Below are 5,326 nucleotides of genomic sequence, written 5' to 3'. Positions count from 1 at the left end.
TCAAGGTTACATGGCCAGGTGTTTCTGGGTGGGTGCTAAGTGTCTGACCCCGGATTCGATCCCCAGGTCATCCCGACACTGGAGCTGGTGTTCTTACTCACTGTGCTATCTGGCCTCCCCATTTTTTTTTTTGCTTTTTGGAGGGCAATTAGGGTTAAGTGACTTGCTCAAGGTCACACGGCTAGTGGATGTTAAGTGTCTGATGCTGGATTTGAACTCAGGTCCTCCTGACTCCAGGGCCACTGCTCTATTCACTGCACCACCTAGCTGCCCCCACCTCTATATCTTCTAACCAAACTCCTTAATTTTACAGATGTAGAAAAAGAGATTCAGTGATCCAATGGGTATAATGGAATGAGTGCTCGGTTTACCATCAGAACGCCAAGGCTCAGACCCCGCACTGCCCCTACCTCTCTGTGTTTCCACTGAAATTTCTCTCTTCAAAGTTACTAATGATCTCTTATGGCCAAATCCAGTGGCCTTTTCTCTGTCTTCATTCCCCTTGACCTCTCTGCAGCCTTTGACACTGTTGATCACTCTCTCCTCCATGATACTCTCTTCTCTCTAGGTTTTCAGGATATCACTCTCTCCTGGTTCTCCTCCTGCCCAGCGACTATTCCTCAGTTTCTTTTGTTGGATCTTCATTCAGATCATGGCCTTTAACTATCAGTGGTCAACAGGGTTCTGTCTTGAGTCCTCTTCATGTTATGTAACTTAGCAACCTGTTCAGTTCCTATGATTTAATTACCATCTCTATAGCACAGTGGATAGAGCACTGGACGTGGAATCAGGAAGACTTATCTTCATGAGTTTAAATCTGTCTTCAGACACTTACTAGCTGTGTGACCCTGGGCAAGTCATTTAATCCTGTTTACCTGTTTTCTCATATATAAAATGAACTGGAAAAGGAAATGGCAAACCACTCCAGTATCTTTTCCAAGAAAACCCCAAATGGACTCATGAAAAGTTGGACATGACTGAAACAACGAACAATGAAATACTAATGATTCTCAAATCTATCCTGCCTTATCCTCTCTGCTAACCTCCAATCTCATGCCTCCAACTGCCTTTCAGACACCTTAAACTGAATGTCCAGTAGACATCTTAAACTCACCATGTCCAAAACTACACTTTTTTATCTTTCCCCCTAAACTCTCTTCTCTCCTTTCTCCTCTATTATTGTAGGGTGAAATACCATCCTTCTGTTCCCTCAGACTCTCAACCTAGGAGTTATCCTGGATTCCTCACTATCTCTCACCCATCATACCCAAGCTGTTGCTGAAGCTTGTTGATTTTACCTTTGCACCATCTCTCAAATATGTCCCCTTCTTCCTTTGACACTGCCATCACTCTGGTTCAGGCCCTTATCACCTCACACCTGGACCATTGCAATAGACATCTGGGAGGTCTGCCTGCCTCTTTCCCAATACTAATCTATCTTCCATTCAGCCACCAAAGTAATTTTCCTAAAGTATACATTCAACATTTCAGTCCCATTCAATAATTTCCAGTGGGTAACTGTGACCTCCAGGATCAAATATAAAATATTTTGTTTTGTATGCAAAGCCCTTCATAACCTAGCTCCCTCTTACCTTTCCAGGCATCTTATACCTTCCTCCTTGACACATACCCTTCAAGCCAATGACACTGAATTCCTGGCTGTTCCATGAACAGGACACTCCATTTCTCGACTCTGGGCAATTTCTCCGGCCATCTCCTATGCCTAGAACACTCTCCCTCCTCTGCTTCAACTACTTACCTCCCTGACTTCCTTTAAGTCAAAATAAAATCCTACCTTCTATAGAAATCCTGTAGGAAAAAACTTTAATTTTATATAATCAAAATTATCAATTTTACATCTCCCATAACCTCTCTGAATTCCAGTGCTTTCCCTCTTTTAATTATTTCCTGTTTATTCTTATATAGCTTGCTTTGTATATATTTGTATGCATGTTGTCTCCTCCACTAAATCATAAGCTTCTTTTCTTTTTCTTTTTTTTGCTTTTTGGAGGGGGGAATGCAGGGCAGTTGAGGTTAAGTGACTTGTTCAAGGTCACACGGCTAGTAAGTGTTAAATGTCTGAGGCTGGATTTGAACTCAAGTCCTCCTGATCCTGGGCCAGTACTCTATTCACTGCGCCACATAGCTGCCCCCCAAAATCATAGGCTTTTTGATGTCAGAGACTGTCTTTTGTCTCTCCAGTGCTTAGCACAATGCCTTGCCCATTTATCGTTCAGTCAATTTTTTGTTGTATCCAACTCTTTGTAACCCCATTTAGGGTTTTCTTAGCAAAAATATTGGGAGTGGTTTGCCATTTTCTTCTCCAGCTCATTTTACAGTTGAGGAAACTGAGGCAAACAAACCTGGTGAAGTGACATGCTCAGGGTCCCACAGCTAGTAAGTGTTTGAGGCCAGATTTGAACTCAAGAGGCCAAGTCTTCCTGACTCCAGGTCTGGCCCTTAGCTGCCCTACCCAGAACATAGTAAGTACTCAATAAACGCTTATTTACCTACTGACTTTGAAAGATTTTGGCAGAAGGTTCTCTCAGGTTTAGTACATTTCCATAATATTTTTTTCTCATTCTCCTTTGGTCCCAGTGGCTGCAGGAAGCTTAAATGTATTTATGAGAGCCATCCAAAAGTACTATGGGCAACCTTGGGAGGTAGAGAGTTCTATCTCCAAGCCAGGGTCAGATGATCACTTTGCAGGGATACTATGGCAGGAATTCCTGTCTACTTCTGCTTTAGATGGCTTCTGAGGCTCCTTCCATTGCTGCAAGTCTGGGATACTGTCTTTGAATATTTTAAATTAGTGTTTTATAGAAGAACGGATAGTCCAAGGAAGACAGATTTCACCTCAGCATAAGGCAGGAGTAATATAGCTAACCATTGAATCAGCTGCCTTGCAGGAATGAGTTGCCCCTTCACTGCAATGTTCAAATAGACCCAGATGACCATCTGTCATGGATATTGTGTCATGAATCTGTATGGACATACACTGGACAGGAAGGAATTTGAACTGGATGACCTAAGTGCTTTCTAACATCAATGATTTCCCATCACCCCCCCCACCCCCAAACAAACAAACAAAAACTAGACTTTCCCAGGGAATTTCCAGACAGGAATTCTCCCTACCAAGGCAGACCAGACCTTCTCTTCAATTTATACTCCTAGAGAGCTGCCTGGGGCAAAAGAGAGGTTAAGTGACTTGTCCCAGGATCACACAGCAGTACCTATCAGAGGCAGCATTTGAACTCAAGGCTTTCTGACTTTGAAACCAGTGCCCTATTCATTATACCACACTGCCTTTATAATTCTAGAAATATTTTTTTTCCTTTTTATTGGAGGGGTGAAGGCAGAGCAGTTGGGGTTAAATAACTTGCCCAAGGTCACTCAGCTAGTAAGTGTGATCAAGTGTCTGAGGCCCTGAACTCAGGTCCTCCTGACTCCCATACTGGTGATCCATTCACTGCAACATCTAGCTGCCCCTAATTCTAGATATTCTAAACATTTCTGAGAAAACATCATATCTGTCTAGTTTACCAGCCTCAATCCCCAGATTGAGGCAGGGATACAAGCTCAAGGCAGCTCCCTAACTCTGCAAACTGACTTCCCTTTCTCCAGGGTCCTCCTCCCTGATTAGAAGCCCTCCTAAAAAATCATAGATAAGAGGGACTTCATAGGTCACTTACTTTTTTTGCAAGTGTCCAGTCTGTCTTAATTTCCTAACCTGTTCGTGTGCTCCTGACCTTTAAATCAATGCTTGAATTCTTTCTCCCTCTCTGACTCATCCTGACATTTCTTTCCTTGACATTTTTGCTCCTTGATCTCATCCCTACCCCTGCCACAAACACACCCCTAATTTCCATAGCAACTGTCTTCATTGTTCTCCATTCTGTCACGCATTAACAGTTAGTTACAAGCACTCAGAACTTATTAAACAGGCAAGCCCCCAGAATATCAGAGCTGGGAAGGACCTTAGAAGTTACCTAGGTGAACCCCTTCATTTTTTTTAGGTGAAAAAACTGGAGATGAGAAGGGGATGGGGCTTGGTCAGGATGACAGGCAGCTCTTGCCTGCAGAAAGATGGGAATCAGTTCTCATGTCAGCTCAACAACTTAATGTGTGACCTTTGGCAAACTGACAATCCCCTCTCCAAACCTCACTCATCAAATTAGGGGTTTCAGCACTATGAGATATGGTCTCTTACAATTACATGAGTTACAGCAACATCGTAACAAGGATCAACCGTGAAAGAATGAGCTGCTCTGATCAATACAATGATCCACGACAGTTCCAAAGGGCTCATGCTGAAAGAATGAATGCTCTCTACCTCCAGAAAGAGAACTGATGAACTCCAAGGGCAAACTGAAGTACATTCTTTCTCATTTTATTTTTCTTGCTTTTTTTGGTAATAGAAATATGTTTTGCATGATTTCATATGCATAATTGATATAATGCTTGCCTATCGATGGGTGGGGATGGGGTTGGAGGGAGGGAGAGAATTTGGAACTCCAAATTTTTTAAAAACAAAGAATGTTAAAAATAAAAATATAATAAATTTGTAAAAATTAAGAAAAAGCGACAACTGCATGGCCTCTGAAGGACATTTCACCAATCATAGATTCAGAACTAGAAAGGATCTTAGAAACTGTCTATAGAGGGGAAACAGTCCCCTGGAGGTTAAGTAACTTCTCCAGGTTCATACAGGTAGCTGCCCTAGGTCCGATTCAAACCCAAGTAGTGTATCTACAATGGAGGAGAGAATATTCATTGAAAAACCTCACAGTGAAGGGAAAGGAACTTAAGTCTGCTCCCTCTGGACAGTCATTTGATGTAGACCTGCCACCGCTAAAGGTTTCTCCCTTTAAGCCATAGTAGAAAAGATCCAGGTACAGCTGGAAGATGCAGGAGTTGCAGGGGCTGGAGGAATGTATTCAGGAGGCTGTGTCCAAAGATTTTCCTTCCTGTCTCTGTGACCCAAGGCACTCATGGATGGCTGCCCCCAATTCTTCTACACAGGTCAAAAGGGAGGTAAATTTTCACTCTCAATCTTTTTTGGTCTTCATCGTTCTTCCTCTTGAGCATGCCCTAATGGTCGTGACTGTGTTAAGAATCTGGGAATGAAAATGCATTCTTGAAGCAGGTTGCTATAAGCCCATCCTTGAGCTGGAGCTTTGAGCTTTGGATGATCCAGACTGAGATCCTATCATAGAGGCCCCACATAGACAATTATTCCAGAGTTTGAGGACTTTTCTGCTTTTCCAGCTGTCTTTCTGAAGATCTCTCTCTCTCTCTCTCTCTCTCTCTCTCTCTCTCCCTCCCT

The sequence above is a fragment of the Petaurus breviceps genome, unplaced genomic scaffold, assembly GCF_028583685.1.
Source record: "Petaurus breviceps papuanus isolate PSGF00001 unplaced genomic scaffold, PetGlider_PUasm1.0 90823, whole genome shotgun sequence".
Lineage (NCBI taxonomy): Eukaryota > Metazoa > Chordata > Mammalia > Diprotodontia > Petauridae > Petaurus > Petaurus breviceps.
This window is presented reverse-complemented; position numbering follows the sequence as displayed.